Source organism: Chiloscyllium plagiosum, chromosome 17 (genome assembly GCF_004010195.1).
Source record: "Chiloscyllium plagiosum isolate BGI_BamShark_2017 chromosome 17, ASM401019v2, whole genome shotgun sequence".
Lineage (NCBI taxonomy): Eukaryota > Metazoa > Chordata > Chondrichthyes > Orectolobiformes > Hemiscylliidae > Chiloscyllium > Chiloscyllium plagiosum.
Genome location: NC_057726.1, coordinates 14,766,572 through 14,778,464, shown reverse-complemented (window position 1 = coordinate 14,778,464; position 11,893 = coordinate 14,766,572). Strand labels below are relative to the sequence as shown.

Genomic DNA, 11,893 nt, shown 5'->3' with positions numbered 1-11,893 from the left:
GCTGTGCCGAGGTTTAATCCTAATGTAAAATATAATAACTTAACCTACGCACCCCTCAACTCACTGCTATCCATGTGCCTGTCCAGCAGTCGCTCAAATGTCCCTAATGACTCTACTTCCACCACCACCACCGCTGGCAACCCATTCCATGCATTCACAACTCTCTGCGTAAAGAACCTACCTCTGACGTCTCCTGTATACCTTTCCCCTAATATCTTAAAACTATGACCCCTCATACCCATCAATCCTGCCTTGGGGAAAAGTCTCTGGCCATTGACTCTATCTATTCCTCTCATTATCTTGTATACCTCAATCAGGCCTCTTGTCTTCCTCCTTCTCTCCAGAGAGAAAAGTCCAAGCTTTTCCAACCTATCTCCATAAGGCAAACCCTCCAGTCCAGGCAGCATCCTGGTAAACCTTCTTTGCACCCTCTCCAAAGCCTCTGTATCTTTCCTATACTAGGGCGACCAGAACTGGACGCAATATTCCAAGTGTGGTCTCACCTGGGACTTGTAGAGCTGGAGCAAAACCTCGCGGATCTTAAACTCGATCCCACTGTTAATGAAAGCCAAAACACCATATGCTTTTTTAACAAGCCTATCCACTTGGGTGGCAACTTTGAGGGGTCTATGTACTTGCACACCCAGATCCCTCTGATCCTCCACACTGCCAAGAATCCTGTCTTTAATCCTATATTCAGCATTCGAGTTCGACCTTCCAAAATGCATCACTTCACATTTATCCAGGTTGAACTCCATCTGCCATTTCTCAGCCCAGCTCTGCATCCTGTCTATGTCGCGCTGCAGCCTGCAGTAGCCCACAATACTATCGACGTCACCTCCAACCTTTGTGTCATCTGCAAATTTACTAACCCACCCCTCAACCTCCTCATCCAAGTCATTTATAAAAACTACAAAGAGCAGAGGCCCCTGAACAGAGCCCTGTGGGACCCCACTCAACACTGACCTCCAGGCAGAATACTTTCCATCTACAACCACTCTCTGCCTTCTGTCAGCCAGCCAATTCTGAATCCAGATAGCCAAATCCCCCCGTATCCCATACTTCCTGACTTTATGAATGAGCCTACCATGGGGAACCTTATCAAATGCCTTGCTGAAGTCCATATACACCACATCCACTGCTTGACCTTCGTCGACCAATCTTGTCACCTCCTTGACGAGCTCAATAAGATTTGTGAGGCATGACCTGCTCCTCACAAAGCCATGCTGACTGCCTTTAATCATGCTATGCTTTACCAAATAGTTACAGATCCTATCCCTCAGAATTCTTTCCAAAACCTTAATGACCATAGACGTAAGACTGACTGATCTGTATTACCCTTCTTGAAAAGAGGAACAGCATTCGCCTCTTTCCAATCCTCAGTACGACTCCCGTGGAGAGTGAGGGGGCAAAGATCTTCGCACACTAAAGCAAGATATTCATTTAGGGCTTCCCCTATCTGCTCAGATTTAATGTGCAAGTTCTCTACGCTATCCCTGATCGGCCCTACTTTCTCCCTGATCATTCTCTTATTCATCACGTATGAGTAAAATGCTTTTGGGTTCTCCCTAATCCTATTTGCCAAACCTTTTTCGTGCCCTCTCCTGGCTCTCCTCAGTCCAATTCTGAGCTCCTTTCTAGCAAGCCTGTAATCCTCTAAAGCTGTACTAGATCCTTGCTTCTTCCACCTTATGTAAGCTGCCCTCTTCGTTTTGACGAGAAGCTCCTCTGTTCTCGTCATCCAAGGTTCCTTAATCTTACCCCTTCTTACCTGTCTCAGAGGAATAATTGCGTGCATCACTCGCAACAACTGCTCCTTAAACAGTCTCCACATATCTGCTGTGCCCTTTCTGTGGAACAATTGCTCCCAATCTGTACTTCCCAACTCCTGTCTGATAGCGTCATAATTTCCTTTTCCCCAATTAAATACTTTCCCTCAGTAACTGCTCCTTTCCCTCTCTAAGGCTATGCTAAATGTGAGGCAGTTGTGATCACTGTCACCATCATGTTCTCCCACCGCGAGATCTGACACCTGACCTGGCTCATTGCCGAGCACCAAATCCAAAATGGCCTCTCCCCTCATCGGTCTGTTTACATACTGAGTAAGGAAACCCTCCTGAACACACCTGACAAAAACAGTTGCATTCAAACCATCTGCACTTAGGAGGTCCCAGTCAATATTGGGAAAGTTGAAATCACCCATAACTATAACCCTGCTACCTCTGCATTTTCCAGAATCTGCCCGCCTATGCGTTCTTCAATCTCCCTACTGCTATTAGGTGGTCTGTAGAAAACCCCAATGAAAAGGCTGCTCCCTTGCTGTTCCTGACTTCCACCCATACTGACTCAGCAGACAGACCTTCCTCAAAAACCTTCATTTCTGTAGCTGTGATGCACTCTCTGATTAGCAATGCTACACCCCCTCCTTGTTTTCCACCCTCCCTGTTCTTTTTAAACATTCTAAACCCTGAAACATTAAGCAACCATTCCTGCACCTGTGAAACCCCCGTCCCCGTTATGGCCACAACATCGTATCCCCAAGTACTGATCCATACTCTAAGTTCGTCACTCTTATTTCTGACACTTCTTGCATTGAAATAGACATACTTTAACCAATCCCTGTGTTTCATCACATGAGAAACCTTCCCGATAGATTCACTCCATCCTGTCACTACCCCATCTGCAAGTGTCCCCCTCTCAGATATGTGGGTCTGATTCCCACCCCCCCTGCCAATCTAGTTTAAACCCTCCCAAATCACATGAGCAAATCTCCCACCCAGGACATTTGTGCCCCTCCAGTTCGGGTGCAACCCGTCCTTCGTGTACAGGTCCCACCTTCCCCAGAAGGTATCCCAATGGTTTAGGTATCTAAAGCACTCCCTCTGCACCAGCCTCGCAGCCATGTGTTAAGCTGCATTTGCTGACTGTTCCTCACCTCACTATCTCGTGGCACCGGTAGCAAACCTGAGATCACTACTCTACTCGTCCTGCTCTTCAGCTTCCAACCTAACTCTCTGTAGTCACTTTTCAGATCCTCAATCCCTTTCCTGGCTATATCATTAGTGTCTATATGTACCACAATTTCTGGCTGTTCACCCTCTCCCTTCAGAATCCTGTAAACCCGATCGGCAACAAACCAGACCCTGGCACCAGGGAGGCAACATACCTTCCAGGAGACCCATTCCTGACCACAAAATCTCTTGTCAATCCATCTAACTATTGAGTCCCCTAACACTCGTGATTTTCTATTCTTCCCCCCCTTCCCTTCTGAGCCACAGTGCCAGGCTCAGTGCCAGAGTTCTGACAACTATGGCTTTCCCCTGGGAGGCCACCCCCACCAGCAGTATCCAAAACGGTATACTGAGGGGAACGGCCAGAGGGGATCCCTGCTCTGACCGTCGGTTCCCTTTCCTCCGCCTGACAGTAACCCAGCTGTCCTTATCCTGTGTCTGGGGAGTGACCACCATCCTGTACATCCTCTCAATTTCTCCCTCAGCCTCACGGATGATCTGAAGTTCATCCAGCTCCAGATCCAGTTCCCTAACTCGGTTTTTGAGGAACTGGAGTTTGGGTGCACTTTCCGTAGATGTAGTCGGCAGAGACATGTGAAGTGTCTCGCCACATTCTGCAGTAGGAACATGGAACTGCCCTAACATCCATACCCTGCTACTCTGAAAGCCCACACAGGACTAAACAAAGGAAGGGAAGAAAGAATGTGAGAAACCTGAAAACTTACCGAATTTACAGACTCTTAGTAAGGTTAGAGGAGGTGGGAGGGAGGGAGGCCCTATGGTGAAGGGTCTTGGGTTTAGATCTCACCCACTTAAAAACTTCCCAGAAGTCCTTCACTCCTCCCTCGCACCTCTCGGCAAATGGAGGCCCCTGAGGTAAGTGTTCTAAACCTTCCCAGAAGAGTGCAATAGGTGGATGGAAGTGGAGGTGAAGGTGATAGGTCAGAGAGGCTCCCTGCTTCATTCCTGATGAAGGGCTTTTGCCCGAAATGTTGATTTTCCCACTCCTCAGATGCTGCCTGACCTGCTGTGCTTTTCCAGCACCACTCTAATCTTGACTTTGATCTCCAGCATCTGCAGTCCTCACTTTCGCTCGCTGTGATGTTTCTGCTCAGTGATAAGCCCCACTCCTAACTCTCTATTCCCACCTGCACCTACCTCTCTGAGATGCTGATGAGGGATTTGATATTGATAAATATCATTGAATGTCCAGGAGAGTCATTAAACTCTCTCTAGTTGGAAATGGTACTTATGGGACATCAGTGTGACTGGTCAGTTATCAGTCCAAGACTGGAATTTGCTGGGGTCTTGATTCATGTAAGCACAGATGCTTTCATTATCTCAGGAGTTGTGAATATGCAATCTTTAGTATCAACATTGTGATGGAAAAATGCCATTAATTGAGCAACTAAAGTTAGGCCCAAGAAACTTGACCTAAAGAGCTCCTTCAGTGTATCCAGCAGCTGAAATGATATTCTTCTAACAACCATAACCTTATTCATTTGTGTTAAATATGACACCAACCTGTAAAGAGTTTTCAATTTACATCAGTTTTATTCTGACTCTGTGGTGCCACATTTTGTCAAATGCTGCCATGGTGTCAAGGGCAGTCAATTGCAGCTCGCCTCTGGAATTCAACTCTTCTGTTCTTGCTTGGAATAATGAGATCAGGAGCTGATTACGTGGCAGAAACCAAAAACAGCATCAGACAGGAAGTTATTGTTGAATAAATGCCTCTTGATTGCACTGACAATGACAGCTACCATTAACTTGTTAATAAACAAGTTGCTGGAGATCTGAAACAAAGACAGAAATTTCTCCAGAGAACCTACATTCTGTCTATGAAAATGAGCCCAAGCTTCCAGTTGTCTGCCATTTCAACACACCACTGTGTTCCCACCCCAACATCTCTGTCACAGGCCCACTGCAGTGTCCCAATGAGCCTCAGCTCAAGTTCAAAGAACAGCATCTCATTTTCCACTTGAACAACACTGTGGCCTCTAGGACTCAACATCGAGTTCAATAACTTTAGAGTTTGATTCCTTGCTTCCACGGTTTACCAATTCCCACACCCAGTCCTGTTATAACATTGATTGTTTTCGGCACAGCCTATGCATTCGCTCCTACTCTCATTATCAATTAGTCAGCTTCTCTTCTGTCCTGGCCTCTCAAACCTATTGTTTGAGAGTAGATTAATGGTGTTGTTATTAACCTAATTGTATTAGCCCTTTTTTGTGGATAGAATATTCCTGGGCTGTTTTCCACTTTGTTAGGTTAATGCCATGTTGGGTAGTTGTCAGTATTGGGTAGCTGCCAATCTTGTAGCTATTGGAAGCAGATTGGCTGAGGTACAACTCATTCTGGAACAGTATCCTTCAGCACAGTAGCTGGGATGCTATTGGGAAAGGCAGCCTCTACTGCATCACACTAATTCTCGATATGATATGGATTGCACCAAATTGACAGAAGACTTGTATCTGTGATGGTAAGGGCCCCAGTAGAAGGCCAAGCTAAATCATTCACTTGACAAATCTGACAGAAGATGGCTGCATCTGCTTTGACAGTGCCTTTACACTTATGTTGGCTTCTGCCACTGTTGAGAATGGGGATTTCATTAAGCCACTGTTTAATTGTCCATTGGTCTGGTCCATTGGCTGTTGGAATCACCTGGTCACTTCTGTAGTATATTGCTTCAGCTGTTCATTGTGTACATAGTCCTGCATGTGTTAATGGTTCAGCTTTTCTGAGTTGACAGATACTCAAGGAATGCCCTCCTAAGAGTCTTGAATGAACCAGGGTTATTTTCTTTGCTTTTTGATAATGGTATCATGAGGAGCATGCCAGGCCATGAAAACCATAGGCAATGGTGGAGTAGAATTCTCCTCTCAGCACCTCCTAGATGCCCAGTTTTGACCTGCAAGATCTGTAGTGAATCAGTCATCCAATTAGCAGTTTGGCAGTCCCATACAACACAAGGGAGGAGACCATTTAAGACTGAGACGAGGAAAAGATTTCTTCACTCAAAGGCTAGTGAACCCTTGAAATTCTCTTCCATAGAAGGCTATGAAGATCAAGTGTTTGAATATAAACATAGAACATAGAACGTTACAGCGCAGTATAGGCCCTTCGGCCCTTGAAGTTGTGCCAACCTCGAAATTAATATGATGCCCATCTAACCTACACCATTCCATTATTGTCCATATGTATGTCCAATGCCTATTTAAATGCCCTTAACATTGGTGAGTCTACTACTGTTGCAGGCAGGCCATTCCACACCCCTAGTACTCTCTGAGTAAAGAAACTACCCCTAATATCTGTCCTAAAACTATCACCCGTCAATCTAAAGCTGTGTCCCCTCATGTTAGCCTTCAGCATCTGAGGGAAAAGGTTCTCACTGTCCACTCTATCTAACCTCTGGTTATCTTATATGTCTCGATTAAGTCACCTCTCAACCTCCTTTTCTCCAACGAAAACAGCCGCACTTCCCTCAGCCTTTCCTCATAAGACCTTCCTTACATACCAGGCAACATCCTAGTAAATATCCTCTGAACCCTCTCCAAAGCTTCCATATCCTTCCTATAATGCAGTGACCAGAACTGCATGCAATACTCTAAGTGCGGCCTCACCAGTGTCTTGTATAGCTGAAGCGTGACCTCCTGGCTCCAAAACTCAATCCCCCTATCAATAAACGCGAACACACCATATGCCTTCTTAACAATCCTATCAACCTGGTGGCAACTTTCAGGGATTTATGCACCTGGACATCAAGATCTCTCTGTTCATCTATACTGCCAAGAATTTTGCCATTAGCCCAGTACTCTGCATTCCTGTTACTTCTTCCGAAGTGAACTACCTCACACTTTTCTGCACTAAACTCCATTTGCCACTTCTCAGCCCAGCTCTGCATCTTATTTATGTCCCTCTGTAACCCGTAACATCCTTCGGCACTATCAACAACTCTGCCTGCCTTCGTGTCACATATATTCAAGCAAGAGATTTTTTTAGATGTTGAAGCATCAAAGAATATGGGGCAGGAGATAGAGAAACAACCATAATCGTATTGACTGGCAGAGTAGGCTTGGAGACCAAACAGCTTACTCCTGCTCTTAGTTTCTATACCTTTAGTGTAAACGTGGGATTTTAGCTTCACAAACACTGTACAGTGGTCTTTCTTATCAATACTGACTCAACAGCTAGATTGATGAGGATGAACATAAATAGGTTTTTACTTTACCGTGTTGCTCTCACCACTTGCTGCAAGCCAGCCCAACAGAGGCTCTTCAGGTCTAGATAGTAATCAGTGGGTGCTATCAAACCCCTCTTAGTGATGGTCACTAGAATTTCCCAACAAGTGTACATTCTGTGACATGCATAATTTTACCTTTTTTTCTAACCAACCTGTTCAAAGATGCTATCACACTCCAATGGTGTAGGTGGGATTTGAACCTGGTCCTCCCTGTCCAAGGGTAGGAACACTACAACCACACCACAGGAAAGCAGACAATTTTATTAAGTATTGATTATTGCTCTGAACAGCAACTCCTGAACCTACATAGGTGCTGATTAATATAAATGCAAATTCCGTCAGTGTCTTAATTGTGTAACTTTTCGAGCAATTAAAGTATTCAAAGCCAATCCAAACAAAAGAACACTAACATTTTGAATGAAGTGAAGCTGTAGCCAAAGGGAATTCTTTGTAAAGTAGCTCGATACATGAACTTAATTGTTTTATTCATGAATCAATATGTGAGTAAAACACAGAGGGACATAAGGAGTACTTAGCAATCTCAAAATGACAGTGAGATGGAGAGGAAGCTATGAGATGATTTCCAATCATAGGTGCTTATGTAATTATAATAACCAGGTTAGCATGACATGTTCTTCCACTGAGAAGAAAAGGTAAATGATACCGTTCTCACCTTACAGGGCCTGTGGAAAGTAGACAACAGCCTAAGACGTTAAAGGAATTAAACTGAATCTGGATGGTGAGGGATAGACTTACATATGAACTAATTATAACCTGTATCCATGGTGTTTACTGTACACCAGAAGCTCAACCCACTACAGCAACTAAAGTAGGGCAAAGACTCAGTTACTGCTGAATCCTCAAAACTTCTTCAACACCTACAAGCTCAACATAGGAATGTGATGGGACATTCAATACTCATTCAACGCACTCAGTACTCAATGGCGTCCAGTGTGGAGCTGTTCAAATACAGTCAAGGGGTTATTGAGCTGTACAGCATGGAAACAGAGCCTTTAGTCCAACTCATCCATGCCAAGCAGATATCCCAAATTAAACTAGTCTACTTGCCACCATTTGGCCTGTATCCCTCCAAACCCTTCCTATTCATATGTCCAGATTAGAGTGGTGCTGGAAAAGACAGCAGGTCAGGCAGCATCCGAGGAGAAGGAAAATCGACGGTTCAGGAAAAAGTCCTTCATCAGGAATAGAGGCAGGGTGCCTGCAGAGTGGATAGATAAATGAGAGGGGGGTGAGGGTGGGAAGAAAGTAGCATAGAGTACAATGGGTGAATGGGGGTGGGGATGGAGGTGATAGGTCAGAGAGGAGGGTGGGGTGAATAGGTGGAAAGGAAGTTAGGTAGGTAGGACAGGTCATGTGGGCGGTGCTGAGCTAGAAGGCTGGAGCTGGGGTGAGGTGGGGGAAAGGGAAATGAGGAAACTGGTAAAATCCACTTTGATGCCATGGGGTTGAAGTGTTCCGAGGCAGAAGATGAGGCGTTCTTCCTCCAGGCGTCGGGTGGTGAGGGAGTGGTGGTGAAGGAGGCCCAGGACCTGCATGTCCTTGGCAGAATGGGAGGGGGAGTTGAAATATTGGGCCACAGGGTGGTGGGGTTTATTGGTGCGGGTGTCCCGGGATGTTCCCTAATGCGCTCTGCTAGGAGGCGTACAGTCTCCCCAATGTAGAGGATACTGCATCTGGAGCAACGGATACAATAAATGATATTGGTGGATGTGCAGGTAAAACTTTGATGGATGTGGAAGGCTCCTTTGAGGCCTTGGATGAAGGTGAGGGAGGAGGTGTGGGCACAGGTTTTGCAATCTTGGTTTTGTACTCTTTGCTACTTTCCCCCACTCTCCTCTCTGACCTATCACCTCCATCCCCACCCCCATTCACCTATTGTACTCTATGCTACTTTCTCCCCACCCCCACCCCCTCTCATTTATCTCTCCACTCTGTAAGCACCCTGCCTCTATTCCTGATGAAGGGCTTTTGCCTGAAATGTCGATTTTCCTGCTCCTTTGATGCTGCCTGACTTGCTGTGCTTTTCCAGCAACACATTTTTCAGCTCTGATCTCCAGCCTCTGCAGTCCTCACTTTCTCCTAGTTGATTTTAACCTACTGTGTATTCTCTTGCAAGGATGCCTTCCTTGAAGAAGGTCTCCTCCTCCACCCTCCTCATTCCTGAAGAAGGGCTTATGCCTGAAACGTCGATTCTCCTGCTCCTTTGATGCTGCCTGACCTGATGAAGGAGCGGTGCTCTGAAAGCTAGTGCTTCCAAATAAACCTGTTGGATTATAACCTGCTGTTGTGTGATTTTTAACTTTGTACACCCCAGTCCAACACCGGCACCTCCACATCATACCTTTTTAATGCTGTATTTGTACCAGCCTCCACCACTTCCTCTGGCAGCTCATTCCATACACCCACCACTCTGCGTGAAAAAGTTGCACCTTAGGTCCCTTTTAAATTTTTCCCCTCTCACCTTAAACCTATGCCTCCTAGTTCTGGACTCCTCTACCCTGGGAAAAAGACTTTAGCAATTCATCCTTCCCCAGCCCCTCATAATTTTATAAATGTTTATAAAATCACCCCTCAGCTTCCAATACTCAAGGGAAAATAGCCCCAGACTATTCAGTCTTTCCCTATAGTTCAAACCTTCTAGCCGTGGCAACATCCTTGTAAATCCTTTCTGCACCTTTTGCAAGTTTCACAGCAACTTTCCTTTCGCAGGGAGACCTGAATTGAGCGCAGAATTCCAAAACTGACTGATTGACATAAAAACCAACTTTTTCCTAGCAACTTCTTTCTTACAACCAACAAACCTAAAAACATTTTCCTAGCTACCATCTGTTCTGAAGAAGGGTTACTGGACCCAAAACATTAACTCTGACTTCTCTCCACAGATGCTGCCAGACTTGCTGAGTTTTTCCAGCAATTTCTATTTTTGTTTACAATTGATTGACACCTCTGTCACTGGACACAACATACATTCTCTCCATCACCCGCACGCTGAGGCTGCAGTATACATGATCCACCAGAAACACCAATGGTAACTCACCTTAGAAGTCACTTCTGTCTGATTTCAGCCAATCAGCAATAAAAAGGAACAGCATTCTTGCAGGGATAGTCATCACTTCCTGGTTCCTCTTCCTACCACACACCATCATGACTTGGACGTGTATCTCTGTTCCTTTTGCCATTAGTGGGCCAATCTGCAGGAATTCTTGACTTTATGGGAACATTAGCACCACATGAATTACACTGTTTTAAGAAAAAAACATTCACCACCCCCTTTCCCAAGGCATAAGCAATTGTCAATAAACGTGACCTTGACAATATTGCAGTCAGCCTGAGAACATGAAAGTTATCTTGTAAATTTTTATATGTCAGCTTTTGACTGAAGGTTCAGCTGAAAACGACGATTAAATTTACAAGAGAAAATACGTGTCCAGCAATGTTGGCAATATGAAATAACAGATGGACTAACAACTGAAATCTAATGGCTTGGCTCAGAAAAGAAACAGATCATTTCCCCTTCATAATGACATCATAATAATAAATTAATCTTAACATTTTCCATGATTTGAAATTTATAAATAAAATTGTTTCAATTTTAAAATCTAGCACAGCAGTGACAATCTTTCTTCATCATTAGCATGTTTTTTCCAAATGGAGTAGCTCCTTTCACTTGGTTGAAACAAATCAGACACCATCCTCCATATTTGGCTGACACAAACAGTAATTAATAATGGAATATCAGACATTCAACCATGCTCAGCAGATCATAAAAGATTGGTACACAGAAGTAGAAAATTTATCTAGCTTGGATGGAGAAGCATTCGCAGTTGCTTGAGGAGAATAAGGATTGAAGGATACAAGTATTCTGGTTGTGTTTTTCCAATCTGCCTTAGAAATGGAGTTGTGACAGAAGATTGGATGTTTACAAATATTACCCTGCACTCTAACAAGGGAGGCAACGGCCATTGTGGTATTATTGCTGGACTGCTAATCCAGAGACCCAGGTAATTGTGAATCTTGGCAGGGTTCAAAAAAGATTTACAAGGATGATGCAAGGGTTGGAGAGTTTGAGCTGCAAGGAGTGGCTGAATAGGCTGGGATTGAGTGGGTGACCTTATAGAGGTTTATAAAATCATGAGGCGCATGGATAGGGTAAATAGACAAGGTCTTTTCTCTGTGGTGGGGGAGTCCAGAAATAGAGGGCATAGGTTGAAGGTGAGAGGGAAATGATTTGAAAGGCATGTAAGGGCAACTTTTTCATGCAGAAGGTGGTGAGTGTATGGAAAGAGCTGCCAGAAGAAGTGGTGGAGGCTGGTACAATTCCAACATTTAAATGGCATCTGGATGGGTATATGAATGGGAAGAGTTTAGTGGAATATGGGTCAAGTGCTGACAAAAATAAAAGAATGACTAGGGTAGGAATAGGTCCAAGTGAGGTCTGCAGATGCTGGAGATCAGAGCTGAAAATGTGTTGCTGGAAAAGCGCAGCAGGTCAGGCAGCATCCAGGGAACAGGAGAATCGACGTTTCGGGCATATTCCTGAAGAAGGGCTTATGCCCGAAATGTCGATTCTCCTGTTCCCTGGATGCTGCCTGACCTGATGCGCTTTTCCAGCAAC

General features: G+C 44.8%; 1 long non-coding RNA gene across 1 annotated transcript in view; it reads right to left on the bottom strand.

Annotated features, from left to right (window-relative positions):
• Positions 1-4,553: 4,553 nt before the first annotated feature.
• The window catches only part of LOC122558665, an 18,184-nt gene continuing 10,844 nt past the window's right edge, over positions 4,554-11,893 (bottom strand). The window contains exons 3-4 of the long non-coding RNA XR_006314215.1: positions 10,316-10,485; positions 4,554-4,685 (exon numbers count right to left, since the gene is read on the bottom strand). This is a non-coding gene — a long non-coding RNA (uncharacterized LOC122558665). The remainder of the gene's footprint in view (positions 4,686-10,315; positions 10,486-11,893) is intronic.